The sequence below is a fragment of the Hyla sarda genome, unplaced genomic scaffold (assembly GCF_029499605.1).
Source record: "Hyla sarda isolate aHylSar1 unplaced genomic scaffold, aHylSar1.hap1 scaffold_2189, whole genome shotgun sequence".
NCBI lineage: Eukaryota > Metazoa > Chordata > Amphibia > Anura > Hylidae > Hyla > Hyla sarda.
The window spans coordinates 1-20091 of record NW_026608860.1 but is presented as its reverse complement, the minus strand read 5'-3'; the positions used below and the strand labels follow the sequence as shown (position 1 = coordinate 20091).

General features: G+C 46.1%; 9 non-coding genes across 9 annotated transcripts; all 9 read left to right on the top strand.

Annotated features, from left to right (window-relative positions):
• On the top strand, positions 1-191 carry LOC130320043 (U2 spliceosomal RNA). Its single transcript, XR_008866015.1, has one exon. It is a non-coding gene; the product is annotated as a U2 spliceosomal RNA (small nuclear RNA).
• Positions 192-2288: 2097 nt separating this feature from the next.
• Positions 2289-2479, top strand: LOC130320042 (U2 spliceosomal RNA). The gene has a single exon (XR_008866014.1). It is a non-coding gene; the product is annotated as a U2 spliceosomal RNA (small nuclear RNA).
• A 2092-nt stretch (positions 2480-4571) lies between these two features.
• Positions 4572-4762, top strand: LOC130320041 (U2 spliceosomal RNA). Its single transcript, XR_008866013.1, has one exon. It is a non-coding gene; the product is annotated as a U2 spliceosomal RNA (small nuclear RNA).
• A 2071-nt stretch (positions 4763-6833) lies between these two features.
• LOC130320040 (U2 spliceosomal RNA) lies at positions 6834-7024 on the top strand. Its single transcript, XR_008866012.1, has one exon. It is a non-coding gene; the product is annotated as a U2 spliceosomal RNA (small nuclear RNA).
• Positions 7025-9114: 2090 nt separating this feature from the next.
• LOC130320038 (U2 spliceosomal RNA) lies at positions 9115-9305 on the top strand. The gene has a single exon (XR_008866011.1). It is a non-coding gene; the product is annotated as a U2 spliceosomal RNA (small nuclear RNA).
• Positions 9306-11395: 2090 nt separating this feature from the next.
• Positions 11396-11586, top strand: LOC130320037 (U2 spliceosomal RNA). Its single transcript, XR_008866010.1, has one exon. It is a non-coding gene; the product is annotated as a U2 spliceosomal RNA (small nuclear RNA).
• A 2084-nt stretch (positions 11587-13670) lies between these two features.
• Positions 13671-13861, top strand: LOC130320036 (U2 spliceosomal RNA). The gene has a single exon (XR_008866009.1). It is a non-coding gene; the product is annotated as a U2 spliceosomal RNA (small nuclear RNA).
• Positions 13862-15951: 2090 nt separating this feature from the next.
• On the top strand, positions 15952-16142 carry LOC130320057 (U2 spliceosomal RNA). Its single transcript, XR_008866027.1, has one exon. It is a non-coding gene; the product is annotated as a U2 spliceosomal RNA (small nuclear RNA).
• Positions 16143-18210: 2068 nt separating this feature from the next.
• LOC130320056 (U2 spliceosomal RNA) lies at positions 18211-18401 on the top strand. Its single transcript, XR_008866026.1, has one exon. It is a non-coding gene; the product is annotated as a U2 spliceosomal RNA (small nuclear RNA).
• The last annotated feature ends 1690 nt before the right edge of the window (positions 18402-20091 follow it).

Here is a 20091-nt window from a genome sequence, read left to right as displayed (position 1 = left end):
ATCGCTTCTCGGCCTTTTGGCTAAGATCAAGTGTAGTATCTGTTCTTATCAGTTTAATATCTGATACGTCCCCTATCTGGGGACCATATATTAAATGGATTTTTGAGAACGGGGGCCGATTTCGAAGCTTGCTTCCGTCGCCCTATGCATTGACCCGATATGGCAGTATCTTCGGGTACAGTGCACCACCCCCTTACAGGGTTAAAAAGAAAGATTCCTACTTTCATTGCTACCTGCTTGCTGGCTAGCCAGCTAGCCAGCCCTGTGGGCCTTGCTGCTGCTGCAGCCAAAAAACAAAAGGTGGTGCTGCTGCTGCTTCTGCTGCTTCTGCTTCTGCTTGTGTCTGGCCCCTGTTGGAGCGTCCAGGCACAGGACTTCTGCTGCTGCTGACTAAATGGCCTCCTTAATTGGATCATTTGAGTAGCCAGCACACCTGTGCAGGTAGGGCATGACATGATAGGCAGCTGCCTTGATAGCGGGTGGGTGCTGAATGTTCCTAATTGACAAAATAAGATTAATGCTTATGAAGAAATATAAAATCTCATCCCTTCCCCAATATCGCGCCACACCCCTACCCCTTAATTCCCTGGTTGAACGTGATGGACATATGTCTTTTTTCGACCGTACTAACTATGTAACTATGTAACATAACATGGGGGGGGGGGGGGGGGGTCTCCTGGCTGTTCACACAGGTGTGTCATTGCTGTACATTGACCATGCATTGCTTCTGTGGTATTGCAAAGGCAAAGACAAATGCTTCCAGCCATCCATTGCACTAATGGATTGGTCATCAGCTGGCTGTCTATGTCCCGCATCAATATAGACCAAAGTACAGAGGGTTAGGCTATGCTATTGTGCACCTACCTGATGCATCAGAAGGTGCGAGGCCCTTGCTAAATTCTGTGCACAGACTTTGAGATCTATGCTTTAGACTGTATCTAAACCTGCTCCAACATGGACTGACATTCTGGCCTACTTTCAGCCGATGCGACTTGTCTGTCGCTGAACAGTCGCTTTTTATGTATTCAGCACCTATGTATAATGTTGTAAAAATGCTCTAGAAGCTAAAGTCGCAGAAATGTCACACATATTTGGCCTGCAACTTTCTGTGCGACAAATTCAGACAGGAAAAATCAGTATAAATCCTTAGAAAATTATCCCCCAGTGTCTCCATCTGCTGGCGGTATTGAATAAGCATTGCTGCACTGATGGGGTATGCATTAGACGAAAAAAAAGAAGAAAAAGAAGAATAATACGCCCAGAAAAGAGGCGAAAAGGAGAAAAACGTAAAAAAACGTGAAAAAAAAGTAAGAGGAAGAGAAGGGAAAAAAAGGTGGAAATGGGTTTAAAAGTGATTTCGGCGGAGAAATATATATATATATATATATATATATATATATATATATATATATATATGCGCACACACACACATAGATATAAACGTATTCTCCGTTGAGATATTGCAGCCGCTGCTGTGTCCAGGCCCAGGAGCCTTAGCACTGTGCTGTGATGTCACTCAATACCACTGACATCACTAGGTGTAAACAACATCTCTCCTTTGCTGTGTATGTGACTATGGAGCTGTTTGGTGATGTCGTCTATTACGGCCTTCATAGAAGCAACAGGAGATTGTTGCATCCATCTTGAACCCTCAGAACTACAGTGCTATGATGTCACTCACTTCCACAGGCCTTGCAGAGTGTAAACAACAACAACCCAGCTTTGTTGTGTATGTAACCAAAGGGATTTGTGATGTCACCTAGAACCTTCACAGCAGCGACAGCTTTATGAGGAGCATCAGCACTGCTCTGCCTGAGCAGAACCATCACCGCCATAGGTTGTCAAATAACCCGGATTTAACCCACACAGGTAAGTCCAATGGGGTGCAGGCATGTCCTCTATGCTTACAGCTTCCCGTGGGTGTTGGTTTGATACCGTTTGGGGACAGCCAAGGAGGCATCTGCAGGCAACAAAGGTAGGTGTGTGCTTGTGTGTGTGTTTCCTATGCAGATCCTAAGCCCAGTGTCACATGCAAGTAGGAGGAGTAAGAAGGGTTCCTGGCAAATCCGGGTTATGGATTGCATTTAAAAAGGCCCCGTGGGAGTGCAATGGGCCCCTGTCTTGCTGCTTAGCAATAATGGTATGGGTTTAGGTTCTGCTGTGTGTACTGGTGGTTGACTGCCCCCCAGCCCAGAGTGTGCATGGAAAATTGTCTGGCAGCCTCCCTGACAGCAAGCAGTGATAGTGCCCATGAAGGGGACCTTGTTGGGCCCGCCCCTTTCACGGTTATCGCTTCTCGGCCTTTTGGCTAAGATCAAGTGTAGTATCTGTTCTTATCAGTTTAATATCTGATACGTCCCCTATCTGGGGACCATATATTAAATGGATTTTTGAGAACGGGGGCCGATTTCGAAGCTTGCTTCCGTCGCCCTATGCATTGACCCGATATGGCAGTATCTTCGGGTACAGTGCACCACCCCCTTACAGGGTTAAAAAGAAAGATTCCTACTTTCATTGCTACCTGCTTGCTGGCTAGCCAGCTAGCCAGCCCTGTGGGCCTTGCTGCTGCTGCAGCCAAAAAACAAAAGGTGGTGCTGCTGCTGCTTCTGCTGCTTCTGCTTCTGCTTGTGTCTGGCCCCTGTTGGAGCGTCCAGGCACAGGACTTCTGCTGCTGCTGACTAAATGGCCTCCTTAATTGGATCATTTGAGTAGCCAGCACACCTGTGCAGGTAGGGCATGACATGATAGGCAGCTGCCTTGATAGCGGGTGGGTGCTGAATGTTCCTAATTGACAAAATAAGATTAATGCTTATGAAGAAATATAAAATCTCATCCCTTCCCCAATATCGCGCCACACCCCTACCCCTTAATTCCCTGGTTGAACGTGATGGACATATGTCTTTTTTCGACCGTACTAACTATGTAACTATGTAACATAACATGGGGGGGGGGGGGGGTCTCCTGGCTGTTCACACAGGTGTGTCATTGCTGTACATTGACCATGCATTGCTTCTGTGGTATTGCAAAGGCAAAGACAAATGCTTCCAGCCATCCATTGCACTAATGGATTGGTCATCAGCTGGCTGTCTATGTCCCGCATCAATATAGACCAAAGTACAGAGGGTTAGGCTATGCTATTGTGCACCTACCTGATGCATCAGAAGGTGCGAGGCCCTTGCTAAATTCTGTGCACAGACTTTGAGATCTATGCTTTAGACTGTATCTAAACCTGCTCCAACATGGACTGACATTCTGGCCTACTTTCAGCCGATGCGACTTGTCTGTCGCTGAACAGTCGCTTTTTATGTATTCAGCACCTATGTATAATGTTGTAAAAATGCTCTAGAAGCTAAAGTCGCAGAAATGTCACACATATTTGGCCTGCAACTTTCTGTGCGACAAATTCAGACAGGAAAAATCAGTATAAATCCTTAGAAAATTATCCCCCAGTGTCTCCATCTGCTGGCGGTATTGAATAAGCATTGCTGCACTGATGGGGTATGCATTAGACGAAAAAAAAGAAGAAAAAGAAGAATAATACGCCCAGAAAAGAGGCGAAAAGGAGAAAAACGTAAAAAAACGTGAAAAAAAAGTAAGAGGAAGAGAAGGGAAAAAAAGGTGGAAATGGGTTTAAAAGTGATTTCGGCGGAGATATATATATATATATATATATATATATATATATATATATATATATATGCGCACACACACACATAGATATAAACGTATTCTCCGTTGAGATATTGCAGCCGCTGCTGTGTCCAGGCCCAGGAGCCTTAGCACTGTGCTGTGATGTCACTCAATACCACTGACATCACTAGGTGTAAACAACATCTCTCCTTTGCTGTGTATGTGACTATGGAGCTGTTTGGTGATGTCGTCTATTACGGCCTTCATAGAAGCAACAGGAGATTGTTGCATCCATCTTGAACCCTCAGAACTACAGTGCTATGATGTCACTCACTTCCACAGGCCTTGCAGAGTGTAAACAACAACAACCCAGCTTTGTTGTGTATGTAACCAAAGGGATTTGTGATGTCACCTAGAACCTTCACAGCAGCGACAGCTTTATGAGGAGCATCAGCACTGCTCTGCCTGAGCAGAACCATCACCGCCATAGGTTGTCAAATAACCCGGATTTAACCCACACAGGTAAGTCCAATGGGGTGCAGGCATGTCCTCTATGCTTACAGCTTCCCGTGGGTGTTGGTTTGATACCGTTTGGGGACAGCCAAGGAGGCATCTGCAGGCAACAAAGGTAGGTGTGTGCTTGTGTGTGTGTTTCCTATGCAGATCCTAAGCCCAGTGTCACATGCAAGTAGGAGGAGTAAGAAGGGTTCCTGGCAAATCCGGGTTATGGATTGCATTTAAAAAGGCCCCGTGGGAGTGCAATGGGCCCCTGTCTTGCTGCTTAGCAATAATGGTATGGGTTTAGGTTCTGCTGTGTGTACTGGTGGTTGACTGCCCCCCAGCCCAGAGTGTGCATGGAAAATTGTCTGGCAGCCTCCCTGACAGCAAGCAGTGATAGTGCCCATGAAGGGGACCTTGTTGGGCCCGCCCCTTTCACGGTTATCGCTTCTCGGCCTTTTGGCTAAGATCAAGTGTAGTATCTGTTCTTATCAGTTTAATATCTGATACGTCCCCTATCTGGGGACCATATATTAAATGGATTTTTGAGAACGGGGGCCGATTTCGAAGCTTGCTTCCGTCGCCCTATGCATTGACCCGATATGGCAGTATCTTCGGGTACAGTGCACCACCCCCTTACAGGGTTAAAAAGAAAGATTCCTACTTTCATTGCTACCTGCTTGCTGGCTAGCCAGCTAGCCAGCCCTGTGGGCCTTGCTGCTGCTGCAGCCAAAAAACAAAAGGTGGTGCTGCTGCTGCTTCTGCTGCTTCTGCTTCTGCTTGTGTCTGGCCCCTGTTGGAGCGTCCAGGCACAGGACTTCTGCTGCTGCTGACTAAATGGCCTCCTTAATTGGATCATTTGAGTAGCCAGCACACCTGTGCAGGTAGGGCATGACATGATAGGCAGCTGCCTTGATAGCGGGTGGGTGCTGAATGTTCCTAATTGACAAAATAAGATTAATGCTTATGAAGAAATATAAAATCTCATCCCTTCCCCAATATCGCGCCACACCCCTACCCCTTAATTCCCTGGTTGAACGTGATGGACATATGTCTTTTTTCGACCGTACTAACTATGTAACTATGTAACATAACATGGGGGGGGGTCTCCTGGCTGTTCACACAGGTGTGTCATTGCTGTACATTGACCATGCATTGCTTCTGTGGTATTGCAAAGGCAAAGACAAATGCTTCCAGCCATCCATTGCACTAATGGATTGGTCATCAGCTGGCTGTCTATGTCCCGCATCAATATAGACCAAAGTACAGAGGGTTAGGCTATGCTATTGTGCACCTACCTGATGCATCAGAAGGTGCGAGGCCCTTGCTAAATTCTGTGCACAGACTTTGAGATCTATGCTTTAGACTGTATCTAAACCTGCTCCAACATGGACTGACATTCTGGCCTACTTTCAGCCGATGCGACTTGTCTGTCGCTGAACAGTCGCTTTTTATGTATTCAGCACCTATGTATAATGTTGTAAAAATGCTCTAGAAGCTAAAGTCGCAGAAATGTCACACATATTTGGCCTGCAACTTTCTGTGCGACAAATTCAGACAGGAAAAATCAGTATAAATCCTTAGAAAATTATCCCCCAGTGTCTCCATCTGCTGGCGGTATTGAATAAGCATTGCTGCACTGATGGGGTATGCATTAGACGAAAAAAAAGAAGAATAATACGCCCAGAAAAGAGGCGAAAAGGAGAAAAACGTAAAAAAACGTGAAAAAAAAGTAAGAGGAAGAGAAGGGAAAAAAAGGTGGAAATGGGTTTAAAAGTGATTTCGGCGGAGAAATATATATATATATATATATATATATATATATATATATATGCGCACACACACACATAGATATAAACGTATTCTCCGTTGAGATATTGCAGCCGCTGCTGTGTCCAGGCCCAGGAGCCTTAGCACTGTGCTGTGATGTCACTCAATACCACTGACATCACTAGGTGTAAACAACATCTCTCCTTTGCTGTGTATGTGACTATGGAGCTGTTTGGTGATGTCGTCTATTACGGCCTTCATAGAAGCAACAGGAGATTGTTGCATCCATCTTGAACCCTCAGAACTACAGTGCTATGATGTCACTCACTTCCACAGGCCTTGCAGAGTGTAAACAACAACAACCCAGCTTTGTTGTGTATGTAACCAAAGGGATTTGTGATGTCACCTAGAACCTTCACAGCAGCGACAGCTTTATGAGGAGCATCAGCACTGCTCTGCCTGAGCAGAACCATCACCGCCATAGGTTGTCAAATAACCCGGATTTAACCCACACAGGTAAGTCCAATGGGGTGCAGGCATGTCCTCTATGCTTACAGCTTCCCGTGGGTGTTGGTTTGATACCGTTTGGGGACAGCCAAGGAGGCATCTGCAGGCAACAAAGGTAGGTGTGTGCTTGTGTGTGTGTTTCCTATGCAGATCCTAAGCCCAGTGTCACATGCAAGTAGGAGGAGTAAGAAGGGTTCCTGGCAAATCCGGGTTATGGATTGCATTTAAAAAGGCCCCGTGGGAGTGCAATGGGCCCCTGTCTTGCTGCTTAGCAATAATGGTATGGGTTTAGGTTCTGCTGTGTGTACTGGTGGTTGACTGCCCCCCAGCCCAGAGTGTGCATGGAAAATTGTCTGGCAGCCTCCCTGACAGCAAGCAGTGATAGTGCCCATGAAGGGGACCTTGTTGGGCCCGCCCCTTTCACGGTTATCGCTTCTCGGCCTTTTGGCTAAGATCAAGTGTAGTATCTGTTCTTATCAGTTTAATATCTGATACGTCCCCTATCTGGGGACCATATATTAAATGGATTTTTGAGAACGGGGGCCGATTTCGAAGCTTGCTTCCGTCGCCCTATGCATTGACCCGATATGGCAGTATCTTCGGGTACAGTGCACCACCCCCTTACAGGGTTAAAAAGAAAGATTCCTACTTTCATTGCTACCTGCTTGCTGGCTAGCCAGCTAGCCAGCCCTGTGGGCCTTGCTGCTGCTGCAGCCAAAAAACAAAAGATGGTGCTGCTGCTGCTTCTGCTGCTTCTGCTTCTGCTTGTGTCTGGCCCCTGTTGGAGCGTCCAGGCACAGGACTTCTGCTGCTGCTGACTAAATGGCCTCCTTAATTGGATCATTTGAGTAGCCAGCACACCTGTGCAGGTAGGGCATGACATGATAGGCAGCTGCCTTGATAGCGGGTGGGTGCTGAATGTTCCTAATTGACAAAATAAGATTAATGCTTATGAAGAAATATAAAATCTCATCCCTTCCCCAATATCGCGCCACACCCCTACCCCTTAATTCCCTGGTTGAACGTGATGGACATATGTCTTTTTTCGACCGTACTAACTATGTAACTATGTAACATAACATGGGGGGGGGGGGGGGGGTCTCCTGGCTGTTCACACAGGTGTGTCATTGCTGTACATTGACCATGCATTGCTTCTGTGGTATTGCAAAGGCAAAGACAAATGCTTCCAGCCATCCATTGCACTAATGGATTGGTCATCAGCTGGCTGTCTATGTCCCGCATCAATATAGACCAAAGTACAGAGGGTTAGGCTATGCTATTGTGCACCTACCTGATGCATCAGAAGGTGCGAGGCCCTTGCTAAATTCTGTGCACAGACTTTGAGATCTATGCTTTAGACTGTATCTAAACCTGCTCCAACATGGACTGACATTCTGGCCTACTTTCAGCCGATGCGACTTGTCTGTCGCTGAACAGTCGCTTTTTATGTATTCAGCACCTATGTATAATGTTGTAAAAATGCTCTAGAAGCTAAAGTCGCAGAAATGTCACACATATTTGGCCTGCAACTTTCTGTGCGACAAATTCAGACAGGAAAAATCAGTATAAATCCTTAGAAAATTATCCCCCAGTGTCTCCATCTGCTGGCGGTATTGAATAAGCATTGCTGCACTGATGGGGTATGCATTAGACGAAAAAAAAGAAGAAAAAGAAGAATAATACGCCCAGAAAAGAGGCGAAAAGGAGAAAAACGTAAAAAAACGTGAAAAAAAAGTAAGAGGAAGAGAAGGGAAAAAAAGGTGGAAATGGGTTTAAAAGTGATTTCGGCGGAGAAATATATATATATATATATATATATATATATATATATATATATGCGCACACACACACATAGATATAAACGTATTCTCCGTTGAGATATTGCAGCCGCTGCTGTGTCCAGGCCCAGGAGCCTTAGCACTGTGCTGTGATGTCACTCAATACCACTGACATCACTAGGTGTAAACAACATCTCTCCTTTGCTGTGTATGTGACTATGGAGCTGTTTGGTGATGTCGTCTATTACGGCCTTCATAGAAGCAACAGGAGATTGTTGCATCCATCTTGAACCCTCAGAACTACAGTGCTATGATGTCACTCACTTCCACAGGCCTTGCAGAGTGTAAACAACAACAACCCAGCTTTGTTGTGTATGTAACCAAAGGGATTTGTGATGTCACCTAGAACCTTCACAGCAGCGACAGCTTTATGAGGAGCATCAGCACTGCTCTGCCTGAGCAGAACCATCACCGCCATAGGTTGTCAAATAACCCGGATTTAACCCACACAGGTAAGTCCAATGGGGTGCAGGCATGTCCTCTATGCTTACAGCTTCCCGTGGGTGTTGGTTTGATACCGTTTGGGGACAGCCAAGGAGGCATCTGCAGGCAACAAAGGTAGGTGTGTGCTTGTGTGTGTGTTTCCTATGCAGATCCTAAGCCCAGTGTCACATGCAAGTAGGAGGAGTAAGAAGGGTTCCTGGCAAATCCGGGTTATGGATTGCATTTAAAAAGGCCCCGTGGGAGTGCAATGGGCCCCTGTCTTGCTGCTTAGCAATAATGGTATGGGTTTAGGTTCTGCTGTGTGTACTGGTGGTTGACTGCCCCCCAGCCCAGAGTGTGCATGGAAAATTGTCTGGCAGCCTCCCTGACAGCAAGCAGTGATAGTGCCCATGAAGGGGACCTTGTTGGGCCCGCCCCTTTCACGGTTATCGCTTCTCGGCCTTTTGGCTAAGATCAAGTGTAGTATCTGTTCTTATCAGTTTAATATCTGATACGTCCCCTATCTGGGGACCATATATTAAATGGATTTTTGAGAACGGGGGCCGATTTCGAAGCTTGCTTCCGTCGCCCTATGCATTGACCCGATATGGCAGTATCTTCGGGTACAGTGCACCACCCCCTTACAGGGTTAAAAAGAAAGATTCCTACTTTCATTGCTACCTGCTTGCTGGCTAGCCAGCTAGCCAGCCCTGTGGGCCTTGCTGCTGCTGCAGCCAAAAAACAAAAGGTGGTGCTGCTGCTGCTTCTTCTGCTTCTGCTTGTGTCTGGCCCCTGTTGGAGCGTCCAGGCACAGGACTTCTGCTGCTGCTGACTAAATGGCCTCCTTAATTGGATCATTTGAGTAGCCAGCACACCTGTGCAGGTAGGGCATGACATGATAGGCAGCTGCCTTGATAGCGGGTGGGTGCTGAATGTTCCTAATTGACAAAATAAGATTAATGCTTATGAAGAAATATAAAATCTCATCCCTTCCCCAATATCGCGCCACACCCCTACCCCTTAATTCCCTGGTTGAACGTGATGGACATATGTCTTTTTTCGACCGTACTAACTATGTAACTATGTAACATAACATGGGGGGGGGGGGGGGGGTCTCCTGGCTGTTCACACAGGTGTGTCATTGCTGTACATTGACCATGCATTGCTTCTGTGGTATTGCAAAGGCAAAGACAAATGCTTCCAGCCATCCATTGCACTAATGGATTGGTCATCAGCTGGCTGTCTATGTCCCGCATCAATATAGACCAAAGTACAGAGGGTTAGGCTATGCTATTGTGCACCTACCTGATGCATCAGAAGGTGCGAGGCCCTTGCTAAATTCTGTGCACAGACTTTGAGATCTATGCTTTAGACTGTATCTAAACCTGCTCCAACATGGACTGACATTCTGGCCTACTTTCAGCCGATGCGACTTGTCTGTCGCTGAACAGTCGCTTTTTATGTATTCAGCACCTATGTATAATGTTGTAAAAATGCTCTAGAAGCTAAAGTCGCAGAAATGTCACACATATTTGGCCTGCAACTTTCTGTGCGACAAATTCAGACAGGAAAAATCAGTATAAATCCTTAGAAAATTATCCCCCAGTGTCTCCATCTGCTGGCGGTATTGAATAAGCATTGCTGCACTGATGGGGTATGCATTAGACGAAAAAAAAGAAGAAAAAGAAGAATAATACGCCCAGAAAAGAGGCGAAAAGGAGAAAAACGTAAAAAAACGTGAAAAAAAAGTAAGAGGAAGAGAAGGGAAAAAAAGGTGGAAATGGGTTTAAAAGTGATTTCGGCGGAGAAATATATATATATATATATATATATATATATATATATATATATATATATGCGCACACACACACATAGATATAAACGTATTCTCCGTTGAGATATTGCAGCCGCTGCTGTGTCCAGGCCCAGGAGCCTTAGCACTGTGCTGTGATGTCACTCAATACCACTGACATCACTAGGTGTAAACAACATCTCTCCTTTGCTGTGTATGTGACTATGGAGCTGTTTGGTGATGTCGTCTATTACGGCCTTCATAGAAGCAACAGGAGATTGTTGCATCCATCTTGAACCCTCAGAACTACAGTGCTATGATGTCACTCACTTCCACAGGCCTTGCAGAGTGTAAACAACAACAACCCAGCTTTGTTGTGTATGTAACCAAAGGGATTTGTGATGTCACCTAGAACCTTCACAGCAGCGACAGCTTTATGAGGAGCATCAGCACTGCTCTGCCTGAGCAGAACCATCACCGCCATAGGTTGTCAAATAACCCGGATTTAACCCACACAGGTAAGTCCAATGGGGTGCAGGCATGTCCTCTATGCTTACAGCTTCCCGTGGGTGTTGGTTTGATACCGTTTGGGGACAGCCAAGGAGGCATCTGCAGGCAACAAAGGTAGGTGTGTGCTTGTGTGTGTGTTTCCTATGCAGATCCTAAGCCCAGTGTCACATGCAAGTAGGAGGAGTAAGAAGGGTTCCTGGCAAATCCGGGTTATGGATTGCATTTAAAAAGGCCCCGTGGGAGTGCAATGGGCCCCTGTCTTGCTGCTTAGCAATAATGGTATGGGTTTAGGTTCTGCTGTGTGTACTGGTGGTTGACTGCCCCCCAGCCCAGAGTGTGCATGGAAAATTGTCTGGCAGCCTCCCTGACAGCAAGCAGTGATAGTGCCCATGAAGGGGACCTTGTTGGGCCCGCCCCTTTCACGGTTATCGCTTCTCGGCCTTTTGGCTAAGATCAAGTGTAGTATCTGTTCTTATCAGTTTAATATCTGATACGTCCCCTATCTGGGGACCATATATTAAATGGATTTTTGAGAACGGGGGCCGATTTCGAAGCTTGCTTCCGTCGCCCTATGCATTGACCCGATATGGCAGTATCTTCGGGTACAGTGCACCACCCCCTTACAGGGTTAAAAAGAAAGATTCCTACTTTCATTGCTACCTGCTTGCTGGCTAGCCAGCTAGCCAGCCCTGTGGGCCTTGCTGCTGCTGCAGCCAAAAAACAAAAGGTGGTGCTGCTGCTGCTTCTGCTGCTTCTGCTTCTGCTTGTGTCTGGCCCCTGTTGGAGCGTCCAGGCACAGGACTTCTGCTGCTGCTGACTAAATGGCCTCCTTAATTGGATCATTTGAGTAGCCAGCACACCTGTGCAGGTAGGGCATGACATGATAGGCAGCTGCCTTGATAGCGGGTGGGTGCTGAATGTTCCTAATTGACAAAATAAGATTAATGCTTATGAAGAAATATAAAATCTCATCCCTTCCCCAATATCGCGCCACACCCCTACCCCTTAATTCCCTGGTTGAACGTGATGGACATATGTCTTTTTTCGACCGTACTAACTATGTAACTATGTAACATAACATGGGGGGGGGGGGGGGGGTCTCCTGGCTGTTCACACAGGTGTGTCATTGCTGTACATTGACCATGCATTGCTTCTGTGGTATTGCAAAGGCAAAGACAAATGCTTCCAGCCATCCATTGCACTAATGGATTGGTCATCAGCTGGCTGTCTATGTCCCGCATCAATATAGACCAAAGTACAGAGGGTTAGGCTATGCTATTGTGCACCTACCTGATGCATCAGAAGGTGCGAGGCCCTTGCTAAATTCTGTGCACAGACTTTGAGATCTATGCTTTAGACTGTATCTAAACCTGCTCCAACATGGACTGACATTCTGGCCTACTTTCAGCCGATGCGACTTGTCTGTCGCTGAACAGTCGCTTTTTATGTATTCAGCACCTATGTATAATGTTGTAAAAATGCTCTAGAAGCTAAAGTCGCAGAAATGTCACACATATTTGGCCTGCAACTTTCTGTGCGACAAATTCAGACAGGAAAAATCAGTATAAATCCTTAGAAAATTATCCCCCAGTGTCTCCATCTGCTGGCGGTATTGAATAAGCATTGCTGCACTGATGGGGTATGCATTAGACGAAAAAAAAGAAGAAAAAGAAGAATAATACGCCCAGAAAAGAGGCGAAAAGGAGAAAAACGTAAAAAAACGTGAAAAAAAAGTAAGAGGAAGAGAAGGGAAAAAAAGGTGGAAATGGGTTTAAAAGTGATTTCGGCGGAGATATATATATATATATATATATATATATATATATATATGCGCACACACACACATAGATATAAACGTATTCTCCGTTGAGATATTGCAGCCGCTGCTGTGTCCAGGCCCAGGAGCCTTAGCACTGTGCTGTGATGTCACTCAATACCACTGACATCACTAGGTGTAAACAACATCTCTCCTTTGCTGTGTATGTGACTATGGAGCTGTTTGGTGATGTCGTCTATTACGGCCTTCATAGAAGCAACAGGAGATTGTTGCATCCATCTTGAACCCTCAGAACTACAGTGCTATGATGTCACTCACTTCCACAGGCCTTGCAGAGTGTAAACAACAACAACCCAGCTTTGTTGTGTATGTAACCAAAGGGATTTGTGATGTCACCTAGAACCTTCACAGCAGCGACAGCTTTATGAGGAGCATCAGCACTGCTCTGCCTGAGCAGAACCATCACCGCCATAGGTTGTCAAATAACCCGGATTTAACCCACACAGGTAAGTCCAATGGGGTGCAGGCATGTCCTCTATGCTTACAGCTTCCCGTGGGTGTTGGTTTGATACCGTTTGGGGACAGCCAAGGAGGCATCTGCAGGCAACAAAGGTAGGTGTGTGCTTGTGTGTGTGTTTCCTATGCAGATCCTAAGCCCAGTGTCACATGCAAGTAGGAGGAGTAAGAAGGGTTCCTGGCAAATCCGGGTTATGGATTGCATTTAAAAAGGCCCCGTGGGAGTGCAATGGGCCCCTGTCTTGCTGCTTAGCAATAATGGTATGGGTTTAGGTTCTGCTGTGTGTACTGGTGGTTGACTGCCCCCCAGCCCAGAGTGTGCATGGAAAATTGTCTGGCAGCCTCCCTGACAGCAAGCAGTGATAGTGCCCATGAAGGGGACCTTGTTGGGCCCGCCCCTTTCACGGTTATCGCTTCTCGGCCTTTTGGCTAAGATCAAGTGTAGTATCTGTTCTTATCAGTTTAATATCTGATACGTCCCCTATCTGGGGACCATATATTAAATGGATTTTTGAGAACGGGGGCCGATTTCGAAGCTTGCTTCCGTCGCCCTATGCATTGACCCGATATGGCAGTATCTTCGGGTACAGTGCACCACCCCCTTACAGGGTTAAAAAGAAAGATTCCTACTTTCATTGCTACCTGCTTGCTGGCTAGCCAGCTAGCCAGCCCTGTGGGCCTTGCTGCTGCTGCAGCCAAAAAACAAAAGGTGGTGCTGCTGCTGCTTCTGCTGCTTCTGCTTCTGCTTGTGTCTGGCCCCTGTTGGAGCGTCCAGGCACAGGACTTCTGCTGCTGCTGACTAAATGGCCTCCTTAATTGGATCATTTGAGTAGCCAGCACACCTGTGCAGGTAGGGCATGACATGATAGGCAGCTGCCTTGATAGCGGGTGGGTGCTGAATGTTCCTAATTGACAAAATAAGATTAATGCTTATGAAGAAATATAAAATCTCATCCCTTCCCCAATATCGCGCCACACCCCTACCCCTTAATTCCCTGGTTGAACGTGATGGACATATGTCTTTTTTCGACCGTACTAACTATGTAACTATGTAACATAACATGGGGGGGGGGGGGGGGGTCTCCTGGCTGTTCACACAGGTGTGTCATTGCTGTACATTGACCATGCATTGCTTCTGTGGTATTGCAAAGGCAAAGACAAATGCTTCCAGCCATCCATTGCACTAATGGATTGGTCATCAGCTGGCTGTCTATGTCCCGCATCAATATAGACCAAAGTACAGAGGGTTAGGCTATGCTATTGTGCACCTACCTGATGCATCAGAAGGTGCGAGGCCCTTGCTAAATTCTGTGCACAGACTTTGAGATCTATGCTTTAGACTGTATCTAAACCTGCTCCAACATGGACTGACATTCTGGCCTACTTTCAGCCGATGCGACTTGTCTGTCGCTGAACAGTCGCTTTTTATGTATTCAGCACCTATGTATAATGTTGTAAAAATGCTCTAGAAGCTAAAGTCGCAGAAATGTCACACATATTTGGCCTGCAACTTTCTGTGCGACAAATTCAGACAGGAAAAATCAGTATAAATCCTTAGAAAATTATCCCCCAGTGTCTCCATCTGCTGGCGGTATTGAATAAGCATTGCTGCACTGATGGGGTATGCATTAGACGAAAAAAAAGAAGAAAAAGAAGAATAATACGCCCAGAAAAGAGGCGAAAAGGAGAAAAACGTAAAAAAACGTGAAAAAAAAGTAAGAGGAAGAGAAGGGAAAAAAAGGTGGAAATGGGTTTAAAAGTGATTTCGGCGGAGAAATATATATATATATATATATATATATATATATATATATATATGCGCACACACACACATAGATATAAACGTATTCTCCGTTGAGATATTGCAGCCGCTGCTGTGTCCAGGCCCAGGAGCCTTAGCACTGTGCTGTGATGTCACTCAATACCACTGACATCACTAGGTGTAAACAACATCTCTCCTTTGCTGTGTATGTGACTATGGAGCTGTTTGGTGATGTCGTCTATTACGGCCTTCATAGAAGCAACAGGAGATTGTTGCATCCATCTTGAACCCTCAGAACTACAGTGCTATGATGTCACTCACTTCCACAGGCCTTGCAGAGTGTAAACAACAACAACCCAGCTTTGTTGTGTATGTAACCAAAGGGATTTGTGATGTCACCTAGAACCTTCACAGCAGCGATAGCTTTATGAGGAGCATCAGCACTGCTCTGCCTGAGCAGAACCATCACCGCCATAGGTTGTCAAATAACCCGGATTTCACCCACACAGGTAAGTCCAATGGGGTGCAGGCATGTCCTCTATGCTTACAGCTTCCCGTGGGTGTTGGTTTGATACCGTTTGGGGACAGCCAAGGAGGCATCTGCAGGCAACAAAGGTAGGTGTGTGCTTGTGTGTGTGTTTCCTATGCAGATCCTAAGCCCAGTGTCACATGCAAGTAGGAGGAGTAAGAAGGGTTCCTGGCAAATCCGGGTTATGGATTGCATTTAAAAAGGCCCCGTGGGAGTGCAATGGGCCCCTGTCTTGCTGCTTAGCAATAATGGTATGGGTTTAGGTTCTGCTGTGTGTACTGGTGGTTGACTGCCCCCCAGCCCAGAGTGTGCATGGAAAATTGTCTGGCAGCCTCCCTGACAGCAAGCAGTGATAGTGCCCATGAAGGGGACCTTGTTGGGCCCGCCCCTTTCACGGTTATCGCTTCTCGGCCTTTTGGCTAAGATCAAGTGTAGTATCTGTTCTTATCAGTTTAATATCTGATACGTCCCCTATCTGGGGACCATATATTAAATGGATTTTTGAGAACGGGGGCCGATTTCGAAGCTTGCTTCCGTCGCCCTATGCATTGACCCGATATGGCAGTATCTTCGGGTACAGTGCACCACCCCCTTACAGGGTTAAAAAGAAAGATTCCTACTTTCATTGCTACCTGCTTGCTGGCTAGCCAGCTAGCCAGCCCTGTGGGCCTTGCTGCTGCTGCAGCCAAAAAACAGAAGGTGGTGCTGCTGCTGCTTGTGTCTGGCCCCTGTTGGAGCGTCCAGGCACAGGACTTCTGCTGCTGCTGACTAAATGGCCTCCTTATTGGATCATTTGAGTAGCCAGCACACCTGTGCAGGTAGGGCATGACATGATAGGCAGCTGCCTTGATAGCGGGTGGGTGCTGAATGTTCCTAATTGACAAAATAAGATTAATGCTTATGAAGAAATATAAAATCTCATCCCTTCCCCAATATCGCGCCACACCCCTACCCCTTAATTCCCTGGTTGAACGTGATGGACATATGTCTTTTTTCGACCGTACTAACTATGTAACTATGTAACATAACATGGGGGGGGGGGGGGGTCTCCTGGCTGTTCACACAGGTGTGTCATTGCTGTACATTGACCATGCATTGCTTCTGTGGTATTGCAAAGGCAAAGACAAATGCTTCCAGCCATCCATTGCACTAATGGATTGGTCATCAGCTGGCTGTCTATGTCCCGCATCAATATAGACCAAAGTACAGAGGGTTAGGCTATGCTATTGTGCACCTACCTGATGCATCAGAAGGTGCGAGGCCCTTGCTAAATTCTGTGCACAGACTTTGAGATCTATGCTTTAGACTGTATCTAAACCTGCTCCAACATGGACTGACATTCTGGCCTACTTTCAGCCGATGCGACTTGTCTGTCGCTGAACAGTCGCTTTTTATGTATTCAGCACCTATGTATAATGTTGTAAAAATGCTCTAGAAGCTAAAGTCGCAGAAATGTCACACATATTTGGCCTGCAACTTTCTGTGCGACAAATTCAGACAGGAAAAATCAGTATAAATCCTTAGAAAATTATCCCCCAGTGTCTCCATCTGCTGGCGGTATTGAATAAGCATTGCTGCACTGATGGGGTATGCATTAGACGAAAAAAAAGAAGAAAAAGAAGAATAATACGCCCAGAAAAGAGGCGAAAAGGAGAAAAACGTAAAAAAACGTGAAAAAAAAGTAAGAGGAAGAGAAGGGAAAAAAAGGTGGAAATGGGTTTAAAAGTGATTTCGGCGGAGAAATATATATATATATATATATATATATATATATATATATATATATGCGCACACACACACATAGATATAAACGTATTCTCCGTTGAGATATTGCAGCCGCTGCTGTGTCCAGGCCCAGGAGCCTTAGCACTGTGCTGTGATGTCACTCAATACCACTGACATCACTAGGTGTAAACAACATCTCTCCTTTGCTGTGTATGTGACTATGGAGCTGTTTGGTGATGTCGTCTATTACGGCCTTCATAGAAGCAACAGGAGATTGTTGCATCCATCTTGAACCCTCAGAACTACAGTGCTATGATGTCACTCACTTCCACAGGCCTTGCAGAGTGTAAACAACAACAACCCAGCTTTGTTGTGTATGTAACCAAAGGGATTTGTGATGTCACCTAGAACCTTCACAGCAGCGACAGCTTTATGAGGAGCATCAGCACTGCTCTGCCTGAGCAGAACCATCACTGCCATAGGTTGTCAAATAACCCGGATTTAACCCACACAGGTAAGTCCAATGGGGTGCAGGCATGTCCTCTATGCTTACAGCTTCCCGTGGGTGTTGGTTTGATACCGTTTGGGGACAGCCAAGGAGGCATCTGCAGGCAACAAAGGTAGGTGTGTGCTTGTGTGTGTGTTTCCTATGCAGATCCTAAGCCCAGTGTCACATGCAAGTAGGAGGAGTAAGAAGGGTTCCTGGCAAATCCGGGTTATGGATTGCATTTAAAAAGGCCCCGTGGGAGTGCAATGGGCCCCTGTCTTGCTGCTTAGCAATAATGGTATGGGTTTAGGTTCTGCTGTGTGTACTGGTGGTTGACTGCCCCCCAGCCCAGAGTGTGCATGGAAAATTGTCTGGCAGCCTCCCTGACAGCAAGCAGTGATAGTGCCCATGAAGGGGACCTTGTTGGGCCCGCCCCTTTCACGGTTATCGCTTCTCGGCCTTTTGGCTAAGATCAAGTGTAGTATCTGTTCTTATCAGTTTAATATCTGATACGTCCCCTATCTGGGGACCATATATTAAATGGATTTTTGAGAACGGGGGCCGATTTCGAAGCTTGCTTCCGTCGCCCTATGCATTGACCCGATATGGCAGTATCTTCGGGTACAGTGCACCACCCCCTTACAGGGTTAAAAAGAAAGATTCCTACTTTCATTGCTACCTGCTTGCTGGCTAGCCAGCTAGCCAGCCCTGTGGGCCTTGCTGCTGCTGCAGCCAAAAAACAAAAGGTGGTGCTGCTGCTGCTTCTGCTGCTTCTGCTTCTGCTTGTGTCTGGCCCCTGTTGGAGCGTCCAGGCACAGGACTTCTGCTGCTGCTGACTAAATGGCCTCCTTAATTGGATCATTTGAGTAGCCAGCACACCTGTGCAGGTAGGGCATGACATGATAGGCAGCTGCCTTGATAGCGGGTGGGTGCTGAATGTTCCTAATTGACAAAATAAGATTAATGCTTATGAAGAAATATAAAATCTCATCCCTTCCCCAATATCGCGCCACACCCCTACCCCTTAATTCCCTGGTTGAACGTGATGGACATATGTCTTTTTTCGACCGTACTAACTATGTAACTATGTAACATAACATGGGTGGGGGGGGGGGGGGGGGTCTCCTGGCTGTTCACACAGGTGTGTCATTGCTGTACATTGACCATGCATTGCTTCTGTGGTATTGCAAAGGCAAAGACAAATGCTTCCAGCCATCCATTGCACTAATGGATTGGTCATCAGCTGGCTGTCTATGTCCCGCATCAATATAGACCAAAGTACAGAGGGTTAGGCTATGCTATTGTGCACCTACCTGATGCATCAGAAGGTGCGAGGCCCTTGCTAAATTCTGTGCACAGACTTTGAGATCTATGCTTTAGACTGTATCTAAACCTGCTCCAACATGGACTGACATTCTGGCCTACTTTCAGCCGATGCGACTTGTCTGTCGCTGAACAGTCGCTTTTTATGTATTCAGCACCTATGTATAATGTTGTAAAAATGCTCTAGAAGCTAAAGTCGCAGAAATGTCACACATATTTGGCCTGCAACTTTCTGTGCGACAAATTCAGACAGGAAAAATCAGTATAAATCCTTAGAAAATTATCCCCCAGTGTCTCCATCTGCTGGCGGTATTGAATAAGCATTGCTGCACTGATGGGGTATGCATTAGACGAAAAAAAAGAAGAAAAAGAAGAATAATACGCCCAGAAAAGAGGCGAAAAGGAGAAAAACGTAAAAAAACGTGAAAAAAAAGCAAGAGGAAGAGAAGGGAAAAAAAGGTGGAAATGGGTTTAAAAGTGATTTCGGCGGAGAAATATATATATATATATATATATATATATATATATATATATATGCGCACACACACACATAGATATAAACGTATTCTCCGTTGAGATATTGCAGCCGCTGCTGTGTCCAGGCCCAGGAGCCTTAGCACTGTGCTGTGATGTCACTCAATACCACTGACATCACTAGGTGTAAACAACATCTCTCCTTTGCTGTGTATGTGACTATGGAGCTGTTTGGTGATGTCGTCTATTACGGCCTTCATAGAAGCAACAGGAGATTGTTGCATCCATCTTGAACCCTCAGAACTACAGTGCTATGATGTCACTCACTTCCACAGGCCTTGCAGAGTGTAAACAACAACAACCCAGCTTTGTTGTGTATGTAACCAAAGGGATTTGTGATGTCACCTAGAACCTTCACAGCAGCGACAGCTTTATGAGGAGCATCAGCACTGCTCTGCCTGAGCAGAACCATCACCGCCATAGGTTGTCAAATAACCCGGATTTAACCCACACAGGTAAGTCCAATGGGG